At 43.4% G+C, this 13,612-nt stretch overlaps 1 protein-coding gene across 5 annotated transcripts in view; it reads left to right on the top strand.

The window, feature by feature from the left end:
* Positions 1 to 2,727: 2,727 nt before the first annotated feature.
* The window catches only part of KLHL13 (kelch like family member 13), a 206,198-nt gene continuing 195,313 nt past the window's right edge, over positions 2,728 to 13,612 (top strand). For 3 of the 5 annotated variants that reach the window (XM_045996368.1, XM_045996365.1, XM_045996358.1), the window contains exon 1: positions 2,728 to 3,009. The gene's annotated coding sequence lies outside the window, so the exon portion shown is untranslated. Of the gene's footprint in view, positions 3,094 to 13,612 lie in introns of all 5 variants that reach the window. The other 2 variants (XM_045996366.1, XM_045996359.1) reach the window with 1 other exon arrangement.

Genomic DNA, 13,612 nt, shown 5'->3' with positions numbered 1-13,612 from the left:
GTTCTCATAGAGGCTACATGTTGGAGATCCAAGAGTCAGTCAGCAAGCTTGGTTTCTTTGGAGGCCTCTTTCCTTGGCTTGCCAACTTCTCCCTAGATCCTCACGTGGTGTTTTCTCTGTGTTACACGCAGGTATGTGTCCCGATCTCCTCTTCTTTGGAGGACAACAGTCATGTTGGATTAAGACCCCCACTAAAGACCTCATTTCATTCTAATTCCAGCTTTAAAGAATTCACTGCCAAATAAGATTGCATTCTGATGTATGGGGGGTTAGGATCAAGCGTATGAATTCTGAATAGGGGGACACAATTCAGCCCATAATAGCCATTATCCTTTTCTGTATTCTTTGTACCAATATTTCCTTTTGACTTGTTTTCTCATTTCTTGAATCTCCGTTGTATCTCCCCATTCTTTAGGTTTTTACCATACAATTGTATTTCAAATGCTTTTTTTTAGTTCTTGACATTTTTGGGTACAGGTTAGCATGTAAAATCCTTCATAATTACATCTCTAGCTTGTAGTGGCCAGTCTGAGATAAATAAAAACATCACTTTACATTTGCATACATTACATATTTACGAGGTACTTTCATGTGCCTTATTTGATTTGAAATCCAGAATAACACAGTGAGCAGGTCTGGCCAATATCATTATGATCCCCACTGTAAATTCAGGAAAACACACTCAAAGAGCTGATGGGTCTAAGAATGTCACATAGGGCCTAAGTGTCTTCTAACTCTAAGTTGGAGTGTTCTGTCCACTAGATTAAATATTCAAAACATCCTAACCCAAACAGCAACTAATTCCTACAGAATAAATGTATTTGTAATGTCTTATTCCCATCTGGTTGTTCAAATTCAGATTCTGAAATTAACCCTCTCCTTGCTATGCATCATGAACGGTTTTCTCTTCCTGTGAATAAGGACCCCCAGGCCACACCTGATTATCCCATTTTCCTGTTTTGTTTTGTTTTGTTTTCTGTTGGAGAATTTATTGTAAAACAACCCCACTTGAACCTTTGTATGGCAGAAGTGATACAATGACTTAGATAAGTATCAGCTCAGTTTTTATTTATTTTTAACCTGCGTGCCAGGTTTTAACATATGCTGAAATTGATTGCTTTAAACATATCACCTCAAGGATATTGTAAACTTCTGTAACAGGTGCTATTGGTATAATGGGCATTTTGTGTGTAACTTAGGCATACGGTAATTAATGAACAAGCATGGTGGAGAAGCCAACCAATGCATTCCGGTTAACAAAGATGAATTGTGTTGAAAATACTGACAGGTAAAAGATAATAATGCAAATTCCATGTGCATTTGCAGTTTCTTCTCTTCACCAGTTTGATAAAGCCTAGCCATGTGGTCATATCTTTAGTTCTAGAAAGACTTTCGCATAGCTGATTATTTTCAAAGTTACCTAAAACCCGCTGCTAGAATTTCAGTGTATGGGATTTGAAATACCAGGTCAGCAATGCTGAGACCTCAGATCCCTGCTCCATTTACTGGTAGGCAAAGGGAGAAATATTAGGAAATAGAACGAACTACAGTCCCCACACTCACCCAGTCACTTCCTTAAGGAAAACAAAAAACAATACGGGAGTAAACTGGCTGTTCACGGCAAGCGCCCATTATTTTTCCTAGGAGGAGTCTGGAATCACAAGGAGACAAGGCAAACGGAGAGGTGTAGGAAGGTGGCCTCAGGCTGTAACTTTCTGGAAGGCAAGGAATGAATAGAAGACCTGCATGGGGAAAAACAGGCTTGACTGGGGTTTTTGTTGGGGGCTAGGCTGACCGAACTGGGAGGAGAGTCAAAAATCAGACTTAGAGTAGCAGCAGTCCTACCAGTTTGCAAGCAATAGAGCCCGGCGGTTTAAGAGCGTGGGCGCTGGCTGGCATCAACATCGCTTGGGATCCCGGGTCCTGCTCTGTCCGTTACCTAATTCTGTCACCTTCGCAACTTGCTGGACCTTTACGCCTCAGTTTTCTCACTTGCAAAACGGAGATGAGAATAACGTGGACCTCGTGGAGGAGCTGGGAGAGTTACGGGAATTAACAGTTCAGCGCGTGGTTTCTAGTAAACGCTCAGTAAACTGTTAAACTGCTGGATCCGTTGTTATTCTTCCTCTTTCTTAACACTCTGCACTCCCGTGGGGAGGGGGGAGCCACGAAGCGCTCAGCGCACGGGCAGGCTGGTTTTGAGGGGCGCGCCCCACGGAGGTGAAGCGGCACCGCTTCCAGGGCACGCCCCGGTGCCCGGGCCCTCGGTGAATCCGAGCGGGCGAGACTACCGCGGGCCTCCTGGAGCGGCCAGTCCCGGGGCGGGCGCGCCGCCGGCCCTGGATACTTGACAGTTTTCACCTCTCTTGCCTCCTGGGCACCAGAGGCCATGTGGGCTCCAACGCGAGTGTCCGGGTTTCGGAGGCGTGAGGGCTACTTGGAAGTCTCCCCGTCCCCGCCGCCTCCTCCACTACCCCCGCCCCTGCCCCGCCGGGCCGAGCCCACCCGCGCCGCGCACCGGCTGTGGGGGTGGAGTTCTACTCGGACCCTACACACGGTCCTAGCCCCAGCTCCCCCCCACTCCGCCTCCCGCGCAGGCGCCGCCGGGGCCACCCCCGCCGCCATGTTTCCCCCGCCCGCGCGCTCGCTCCCCCCGCCCCCCTCCCCTCCTTAACTGGACTCCCGCCCCCTCCCTCTCCCCCCGCACCCCCCCACCCGTGAGGTCAGGCGGAGGCTCTGCCGCTGCGGCCGCTGCAGCTCAATCTCCCATTCCGGGGAAGCCGGGAACGGGGACTTTGGAAAATAAGTGGAGCGGCGTCCGGGTTAGGGTCCTGCTCTCCTCCTGCGCGAGGGCGAAGTGACCAGGACGAGCCAGGGGCTGCGGAGGTGCAGGGGCCCGTGTCTCGCAAGCCGGAGGGAACCCCGGCTGCGCCGTGCGACTCTCTCTTTGGCCCTCGGAGTGCGGCAGCGGGCTGACGGGCGGCGGGACGCGGGGACGCGGCAAACAAGGTGAGGCGGGGTCCTGAAGTCGCAGGGGCTCCATCATCAGCCACCTCCCCGCCTCCGGGACCCGGTGCGGCGAGGCGGTGCGCGGTAAGGAGTTGCGATCTGCACCGGGGGCAGAGGGACAGGGAACCAGCTGGACTCTTTGCACGCCCCCCCACCCGCTTTTTCTCTCGCGTGCGGGTGCGCGCTCATCCCTGCACCTTCTCATCCCTACCTCCCGGAGTCGGAGGCTCCGCCAGACGCCTGGATTCTTTCAGCACCCCTGACCCCAGTTTTCCTTTGCTTCTTTGTTATCCCTCCAAAATCTTCTTGTCCGGTCTTCGCTGTCGCTGCCCTGATGGTCTGGGGTCCCTCTGCTCGCCTCAGCCCCGCTGTCTCTTGCGCTCTAACAGTTTCGGCTTTGTGCCTCTCAACCCTCCCTCAGAATCTTTGAACTTGGGAGGCTTCACTGCTGGCTCCCGAGTCTAGAGCACACTCCTCTTCCTCGAAGCTTTTAACTCCTCTCTGGACGTCTTTATCTCTGAATGTCTTGGCTTCCTTGGTTTAATCACAGTTGACTAATGATTTTCTTGGAAGCTTACTGTCTAGCCTACGGCTTACTGAAATTGATGGGAATGATCTTCTAGTATATATTAGCTAAGGAACTCTAAAGTTTCTTTCTAGGTTTCAGTAACTTAGTCCAAGATACCACAGCCGCTTGAAATGTATGTTATGTATGTTTGTGTGTCTGTTTGTATGCAATCGTAGCACATGGCCTTAAATCTGATTCTTCCTCCACTGCTGAGCAGGCCTGAGAGAGAGAGAGAGAGAGACTTTTGATGCCTGCTTCCATTTCTCCATCTGCAAACTGGGATGTGCTCAGAGAGAATTCTAGGCGTTTAGGATAGTCACTCTAGTTAGTATAGGCTGTTTACTAAGCACACTGCATGGGATCTGAGAAAATCCGGGGTTTCAGGCTGCATTTCTTGGGAGGGCATCTGTCTTAATTTTATTTTTTTTTAAAGAAGCTAGAGTCTCTTAGTATACATTTCCTATTTGCATAAACCCTCAAGAGGCAGCATTTACAAAGCACATAGTTAGAAAAGAGATTGCTTTGCTATGGACTGGAGATTAGTTTCCTTAAGTCAATTTGACACAGTACCACTTTCTCAGCGATGTCCAGTCGCTCCCATACTGAGGCTCCTTTACTCACTTCCGTGCTGGAATTAGTGTGTGAAGAAAATTGAATGGAGAGGCTGAAAATGGAGGCAGAATGCAGTGAATTAGCACATGCTGACGTTTGTGGCTGTGTTTTTTTTTTGGAAATAGGATGTATCTAGTGCTCAGCTTTGAAAACTGGGAAAAGTGAAATGATCAACCAAGCAGTTATGACATCATTTTACCCTTAAAAATAGTAGCTCCTTGAATTGCAAGTTTTTATCACTATCCTTACACTTAGAATGATAACATTGTCTGCTGGATATGTGATCAGGTGTTGCCATTGCCATAATGTGCATTAACCGGCAGTAATCTCAGAGGAAACTGTGTTGGGAATGAAGGTAAGGGCTAAATTTCACTGTCCTGGTAGCACTTGTTTTGGCAGTGAGACAAGGAATGTAAGTTTCTGCTGCAGCATCCAATGATGTATTTAGAAAAAACATGAATAAGAGTCTCAATTTTCCCTGGTTTTAAAATCTGCACTTTCATTAAGCACACTTTGAAAAGCGTGGTATGCCTCGATGGAGTTTGCAGTTGAGCTTCTGAGGAAAGCAGTTTTTAGGAGAACAGTAAAGGCCATTGATTATCAGTTTAGTTAGATGGATTACATATGGTTTGTAGTTTCCCTCATTTATTTGGTAAATTCCTGACTTCACCTTAGTTTTATTTTTAAAAAATGGAATAGAGTAGGTAAAGAGGATTTATATAGTAAATAGGACCAACCTAAATCTGTAATTTTCTTGGCAACCTATTTTGGAAAGACATACTAACTTGCAAACTGTTTCAAGGGAAACAGTTTGTATCATTCTGGTTTTTTTTCCTTTTGTGATTATTATTGATACTAAGTCTAAGTTAAGATTGCCACCAATATGAACTATTTCTGTTTGCCAGAAAAAAAATAAAGTTGGTTATGAGTTCATCCCGAGCATTTTTCTCCAAATCTTTTAGACATGTCTCTATATGTATTTAATAAACCCATTTGGTAGATGCAGAGGTTATCAGAACCAGTGTTTCTGATGTCACTACACGTAACTGCACTTTGCTAATGAATCGTCTTTTTCATTTTCTTTACATTTGACATTACTTTTCTTCATGTAATTTGACTTGTAGTAGTGAAAGGTGACCGAGCTGTTTTCAAATTGATTTTGATGTTTAATAAACTACTACAACCTCCTCAAAGTATTTTTTCTTAAATCCAGTGCTTGAAAAGGACCTATTTTTACTGCTGTGAAATAACTCAACAATTTGCCAGGCATCATCAGATTTCAGAAAATGTAGACAGATTATGAAAAAAAAAAAAAGAAAAAGAACAGCCCTAGAGAAAGCATCTCAAAATTCAAGGGGGAGAAAAGGGCTTTTTTCAAGTTATTAACATTCGTATCAATCAGCTTTTAAATATATTGTTCATTCATTTAGTAATGTCTTTGACAAAATCTGTTGAGCGCCTTCCATTTGCCAAAGCCCTCTATTAGGCACGAGGCCCTGTATTATTACAAGGCATGATCTTGGCCTTGTGGAGTCTCCCAGAGGCTATAGTCCACCAAAGGATAGAGAAAACAAACCAGAAACAAACGAAGAAGATCCTCACAGATTGTAGGAAGAACAATGAAGGAAATAAGTAACAAAATGTGATATGGAGACCTGGGAAAGGCTTATTTGGCAAGGGTGGTCAGGAAAGGCCTCTCAGCAGCGAAGGTGACCTTTGAACGGAGAGACCTGAAAGAGAAGAGAGAATAATCGTACCTTTGAAGAGCAGAGAGACTAGTAAGAGCCAAGGCCTTGAGGCAGACAAACGGACAGCAGGGTGTTTGAGGAACAGAAAGCAAGCCAGGATGGCCAGCCCCAATGACATGGGTGGAGGGAGTCGTTAAAGGTGTTCCAGAGCCTAAAGGGAGTCAGATAATAAATATAGGGCCTGGAAATTCTGAGAAAGAATTTGGGCTTGATTCTCAGAACAAGAGGAAGCCAGGGAAGAGTCTTTATGAACTACTTTTCTGTGGAAGATCACTAGCTGGAAAAAAAATTACTCAGTGGAAATAAATAAAAATGTGTTTTGCAGAGGTTGTCTGGCTACTCAGTTGTTTACATTAAGACCTGAGGATGAAAAGCTAAGTTTGATATGTATGCTAAATAAATAAGTAATTTGGTCTCTACAACTCTTTGTACATAAGGAGATAGGGGACTGGGAACTCTGAGGTGAATGCTTGAAAAGCAGTTTACTTTCCAGAGTTATATTGTCACCTGTGCCCTGAGGTAAGTTGTCAACAGCTTCATTAAAAATCAGACCATTGTTCAGCCTAAGAATTTGTTTTTCAAAGAATGATGTTTTATTTTCTCATACAAATATGTTTCCTGGGGCGCCTGGGTGGCTCATTTGGTTAAGTGTCTGCTTTCGGTTCTGGTCATGATCTCTAGGTCCTGGGACCCCACATCGGGCTCTCTGCTCAGTGGGGAGCCTGCTTCTCTCTCTCCCTTTGCCTTCAGCTCCCCCTGCTTGTGCTCTTTCTGTCAAATAAATGAATAAAATCTTTTTTAAAAAAAGAAATATGTTTCCTTTGGAAGATTGGAAGTTTCATTTGAGTATGAAAGAATACTTAGGTTTTAGTAAAGGCTGTGAGATTTTTCAGGGGAGCTTCCCATGTTCCTTTACTTGTTGCCTTCTCTGGAGATTTTTTGTTTTGTTTTGTTTTTGGTGTGTGTGATGATTTTTTGGAAGTTTTCATATATTTAAGTCATCCTTACACCCAAAGTGGGGCTCAAACTCATGACCCCAAGATCAAGAGTCGCATGCTCTTGCGACTGAGCCAGTCAGGCACCCCTCTCCAGAGTTTTCCAATTGCTATTCTTTGAGAGATTAGGGTTCCTCTTCCATGAGGCTTACATGAATTTCGATTTGGTATTTATTTTGTGCCCTGACCTCTTGCTCAAAAGCAATCCAGCTTTGAGGTCTGATTGACCCCAAATAGGAATTCAGTCAGTCATGAACATTCCGCAGGGGTAAATCTGAATGTTTTGGGGCAGTAACCTGTGAAATAATCTTCAGCAACTCCTACAGAGTCTACTTCCGACTCCGTAACTTGGCACTCAAGGATTCTTCACAGTTTGAGCCAAGCTGACTTGTCCTCCATGTCTTTATCCTTCTCTTACACAAATCCCATGTTGGTCTGAACTGATTTTCTCCAGTTGGGAACTTCTCTGCTTTGCTTCATTCTTGGCCTAGAGTAGGTTCACAACTGCTTGCTGAATGGATGCCAGGCCATCAACTCTTTGAAAAGCCAACTCCTTTCTTTTCCATCATGGCAAATCCCAACACCAGTCATGGGACAGTTCAGATCCCTTGCCCTAATTTACACCAACGCCCCTGACCCAGTCTCCTCCTCTGGAGGTGAACGGTAACCACACTCTTGCCACGTGACACGTTAATTATGTTGATGTGATGCTTGGCTGTCCACCCACGGGCCTCTGACTTCATGAAGGTGACCTGGATTTGTCTGGTTCTCTCATCATTGTATCCTGAGCACCTGGCTTTTGGTATGCTCTCTATTAATAGTTGTCGGATAACGAATAGGCGCTGCCTTGTGATGTTTCTCCTGTTATTGTTTTGGGTATTTAAATCATTTCATGCTGTTTCACTTTTCACATATCTGTCAAGTGTTCTCAAGCAGTTTCTGAGAAGACCAGGAGTACAGTTTTTACGGGCACAAACGCTGGGCTTGGGCTATTTGTGTTCCATTGTTGGCTAGGAGACTTCCTAGCTGTGTGACACCGGGCCAGTTGGTTAACTTCTCTGTACCTCCTATTTCTCACCGGTGGGGTAGGACATAATCAAACTTCCCACTTAGGGTACTTGTAAGGATCAAATGAGTTACCTAAGTCTCCAAATTGTTGTTTGCAGTTATTAAAATTCAGAAGCTCTGAAAAGTGGTAAAAATTTTGTTTGGTAAGTGCCCTAGGCAGGTGGTGGCAAAATCTGACTTGAACTGAGAAGAGGGTATTTATAGTTTTTATTCTCTTTAGTGTTCATCTTTATTTGGTTTTGCTGTAGAATTAGTAGTATGTTTATGGGACAGTGCCTCAGACCCTCCTGGGGTATTATGTAATACCTAGTATACACAGGTTATTGCCTCTCCAAAAGCCTGGACATTTCTGGATTTGGAAACATATCTGGCACCAAGGCTTTCAGATAAGGGATTGTATACCTCACGGTAAAGTGCTTAAATCAGCGCCGTGCACATAAGAAGTTGTTGCTCTTGGTGGTGGAGATTAGAGAGATAAATATACAACTGTCTCCTCCCCAATAACTTTCTCATACTGGTTACCATGTAAATAAATGCTGATTTATTCATGCAACTACTCTGAATAGAGGGCTGGCTGTGTGAGCATCGTTTTATCATAGGAAAACAGATATGGGTCATGTGATTGAAATGAGCCAAGAACTCGATCTCTCAATACTCTCTCATCTAGTGCCATTAGGAATATTTATTTTTGTGTTTTGCTTTTGTTATTTAAACCAGAGCATGCTTCTTTAGGGTGAGTCTTTTAGTCGGGGGTAAAGGGGAGGATCGAGTTAAGAAGAATTTATTTAATATGATGAGACACTTCTACTTTGCAGTTGCTAAATATTTATTGAATTCCTCATGTATATGGAAATCAGTATTTAAATTAGGAGAAAGGTACAAAACAAATGAGGCATAGTTCCTGCTTTTAGTGGTTCCAGTACCATGCACGGTTACATGGGCACATGGTTGTCCATTGCAGTTCTTTCTTTTACTTCGTAAGTTTGAGTTCATTAATATTAAAAATGTGCAAAAGAAAACACGATAGGCAATTGAGAACTCGTCTTGGTTCCAGTATATGCAATTGGTTTTTTCTTTAGATTTTATCTATTTGCCTGACAGAGAGAGAGAGCACGCATAAGCTGAGGGAGCGTCAGGCAGAGGCAAAGGGAGAAGCAGGTTCTCACGGAGCAGGGAGCCCGATGTGGGGCTTGATCCCAGGACCCTGGGATCGTGACCTGAGCCGAAGGCAAACGCTCAACTGACTGGGCCACTCAGGTACCCCATGGAATTGGTTTTTAATACCTTAACTATGCCCTACCTCCTGAAATACTATCCCTATATGACATCCTGGCAACCTTTCCTTTCTCATTAAATTAAGTACAATATGATTTTTTAAAGATTTTATTTATTTGAGAGAGAGAATGAGAGAGAAAGAGAGAGAGTGTGAGAAGGGGGAGGGTCAGAGGGAGAAGCTGACTCCCTGCCAAGCAGGGAGCCTGATACGGTGCTCCATCCCCGGACTCCAGGATCATGACCTGAGCCGAAGGCAGTCACCTAACCAACTGAGCTATCCAGACGCCCTACAGTATGATTTTTATTGTTCTCCCTTATCAATATCTGTAAATCATAATTGATACATTTTCTTTGTCCTTTTGCCTTTGTGGGTTTGAGAGTAATTGTATGTCCCAAAAGATTTTTCGGGAATGTTCTCTTGCTTTGGAAGACTAGTTCTTGAAATCATTCTACCAGTTCATTCAATGGATATGTGTTAAGTACCTATTATATTCCAGGCATTGAACAAGTTTAAACCAATGGAATCTCTGCTTGGTACTTTTTCCTTCAAACTGGAGTATACTGGGCATACTGGGTGAGCAGGGTGGGGATGTGCTAGTGTGTCCCAGGAGCAACAAAGTAAACAGCTTGTGTATTCTTTTTTTTTTTTTAAGATTTTATTTATTTGGCAGACCGAGATCACAAGTAGGCAGAGAGGCAGGCAGAGAGAGAACGGGAAGCAGGCTCCCTGCTGAGCAGAGAGCCTGATGTGGGCCTCGATCCCAGGACCCTGAGATCATGACCTGAGCTGAAGGCAGAGGCTTAACCCACTGAGCCACCCAGGCGCCCCCAGCTTGTGTATCCTTGAAGAACATTCACTGGTAGCTAATGAAAACTACTTAATAATATTTAAACAGATTCATATGCATTGTGCTTTAGAGTGCAATATTCATGTGAAAATTTTGACATAAAACCCAGTACTTAGAGTAGTTTCTGCTTGTGCAAGGTCAGCTGTGGTAACCCTGGGGTGACCCTTTGAAAAGCACCGAGGCCACAGTATGCCAAGTCTGTTCCTTTAGTCAAATGCCAGGGCATTTTCATAGCCCTAAATTTTCATGGTGACCTTCAGGAGCCGTAATAGACATTATTAAATTTTTCCACCATGTTGCCCAATTTCTTTTAGTTCAAGAGAACACTCTGGTTGTTTGATAACGATCTAAATCTTAAAATGTGTTGAGTCCTAACAGAGTTTCTAATATTGGTGGGAAATAGCTAAGATTGATAGCAAAGGGCCTGGTCTTCAGAAGACAGGCTGTTAGAACACAATGACCATGAACTTGTGAAGCACAACTGATGGGGTCACAGCTTTATCCCATCCCATGAGCACTTGCCTGTGTCACCAGTTAAAGTCAACTCCTGCTAACTTTAAAGCTGCTTTCATTTATAACACATACATTCTACAGGCTGCTTTGTTAATTGCTGACTACCGAAAGTTGTCAAGGTTCATGTGCTCTGAGGGTAACAAAAGGTTTCTAGAGTTTCAGACCGTTTGTAAAAAGGGTAAGCAGTGCGTTGGAGGAATGCCTGTTACCAAGTGAATGATTTGATTTGCTCTGAATGAGAAAGATGAAGAAGAAAAAGGCAAGTGAAGAAAAAGGAGGGAAAGTAACCAAAGTAAGTCAAACGCTGAATCTCTCAACTGATTTTGATTATTGCTGTCTCACTTTCATTGTGGTTCACAGGGCCTGCCATTGTTATCTTGTTGTGTTATTGCCCAAAGCTCATCAGGACACAGAGGGGCAATTAAGGGAGGGTCATTATGTTCTGTGTGTCAAGTGCTTTTCCATTTTACAGTCTTTTCAGGAAAAGGGGATAATAGAGTTATAGAGTTTGGTTTCTTGGTTCCATTTCACAAAAATGGGCATGGTTTTCTAAAGAACTTCATAGTCAGCAATGTTTTCTGTTCTCTTGTTGAGTACCTCTCAGCAGGAAGGCAGTAGAAATCAGTGGTTACGATCTTGGGCCCTGGAATCATAGGCTTGGTTTCAAATCCTGACTCTGCCTCTTGTTGCCAGTGTGGTTTTGGGCAACTCCCTTCACCTTCTCCTTGTTTGCCTCTTCTGTAAACAGTCTCATCTGGTGGATTTAAGGATGATATGAACTAATGCATATGAAATCCTAAGCATAATTCAAGCTACATGGTAGATAATTTTTTAAGATTTTATTTATTTATTTATTTGACAGATCACAAGTAGACAGAGAGGCAGGCAGAGAGAGAGGAGGAAGCATGCTCCCTGCTGAGGAGAGAGCCCGATGCGGGGCTCGATCCCAGGACCCTGGGACCATGACCTGAGCCGAAGGCGGAGACTTTAACCCACTGAACCACCCAGGCGCCCCCATGGTAGATATTATTGACTCTTAGTAGATTTCATGGCTTAGAGCTAAAATTTGTGACATACTATGGGAGCTTTGCCACTTATGTATGAACAAGAAATATAAGGGAAAATTGTGTCTTTCCTTTGTATTGCCTTAATCCCTGCGGGAATGATATTTTTTCCACATATATCTCTTAAACAGTGAACTGACTGCTTAGAAATAATTGGTTTTCTGGCAAAGAAGAAAGTTTATGGGAAGTACTCAGTTTATTACTTATTCAAAGATGGTATCACATTGAATGCAAGGAAACTGTAAATTTTTTAATATGATTGACCCAATATATATTTAAATATGATAGTGTTCAGCTTAGTAGGATTTAAAAGTTTAATCTTCATTTTTTAAGGGAAAGGGAGATGCAGGAAAATGTATACAATAAACAATGTTGTCTTTGAAATGAAAATTTTTGGTGTTCCGATATTCAAAGAGGTCATATATTTTCTTGATTTATCTCTATTCCAGATTTGAGGTTCTCGCAGAAGAAAATATTGAAATATTTATAACAGTTAAGACACTGGGAGGAGGGTAATTCTGTTTGAATAATGTCTTCTATAGATTTGAGTTGTGATGGTTATCTTAAGTTTTCTAGTAGTTACTCTGGCAACAAATCAAAGAAGACCTTAGAGATGATAAAAGTTCAGTAGCAGTTTTGAGAAATGGATGGGTAAGTCTAAGTAGATCATTGAGAGCAGCTTCTGTTGTTGGAGGGCTAGTGTATGTAGCCTTTTGGGTTGGAAGTGCTTGATGGTAGTGTTCCCACATTCCCCCGTCCTAGTGTTCTTCCTTTCCAGTGTCAGACAAATGGTAAGGCAGTTGATCCTCGGGTAGCCAACTTGGTTATGGAATGCCATTGGTATACAGAAGGGAGCGAACCGGGAGACACATTGCTCAGGTAACTGTATATTCGCTCGGTATTTTGGGAGGATTGTTACAATGATGCGCATTCAAATACTTGAAAATCCTGGCTTACCATCCTGATGGGATATATTACGAATTAGCAGTGTTACCTGCACTGATCGTCGTCTTGATCAGCATTGGATTTGAACATGAAAAGACAACATTCAGAAGTATCTTTAGAAAAATTAGACTTATTCTGTCCTTAGGTAAGAAGCTCAAATGTTAAGGATAATGCCACTTACTTACAGAACTAACTTTCTTTTGAAGCATGGTTACTTATTCTCATTTTCTTTGCTTCAGTGGCGTGTGCACAGCAAGCCTGAATGACTTGCAGAAGGTCTCACCACCGGAGATGGAGCTGGGAGCCAAATGTAGGGCTCTTGGTTTTTAACGAAGTGCTCGTTCAGTAATAATGGAAAAGACTTGTTACCCAAAGGATTCTTTCGTGTTCCTTTCTTTTTTTTTTTTCCCCCTTCAATATTTTCTTATTTGTTTTGAGAGGGAGAGAGTGTGTGTGTGAGTGCAGGCAGGGAGGGGCAAAGGCAGAGAGAGGCCCAAGAAGACTCGGCAGTGAGCGGGGTGCCCGAGGCGTAGCTCGATCTCAGGACCCTGAGATCACAACCTGAGCCGAAACCATGAGTCAGAGGCCCAACTGATCGCGCCACCCAGGTGCCCTGGATTCTTTCATGTTTCTCATCTTTGAGCTGACAGGGTGAAATCAGAATTTTGGCAGTGGAGAGTCCAACCATTTTTTGTACCTATATAACTTCTTGCACAATTTGGCATTTAGCAAAGTGAATTCTGGGTTTATTAAGAAATTTTCTAAGCACTTTTGGCATCACAGAGATTTTTATTTAAGCATTCATGAGCAAGGATTTGTTAAGTATTTATATGTACATAGGAGTAAGAAAATATATCCACTGCCCTGAAATATCCTGCAGTGTGGCAGGGGCAAGAGAGAATGTGAAGCACCCTGATATCAGCCAATACTAATAAATGTTTTGAAAGATTTTATTTATTTGTCAGAG

This window comes from Meles meles, chromosome X (genome assembly GCF_922984935.1).
Source record: "Meles meles chromosome X, mMelMel3.1 paternal haplotype, whole genome shotgun sequence".
Lineage (NCBI taxonomy): Eukaryota > Metazoa > Chordata > Mammalia > Carnivora > Mustelidae > Meles > Meles meles.
This window is presented reverse-complemented; position numbering and strand designations above follow the sequence as displayed.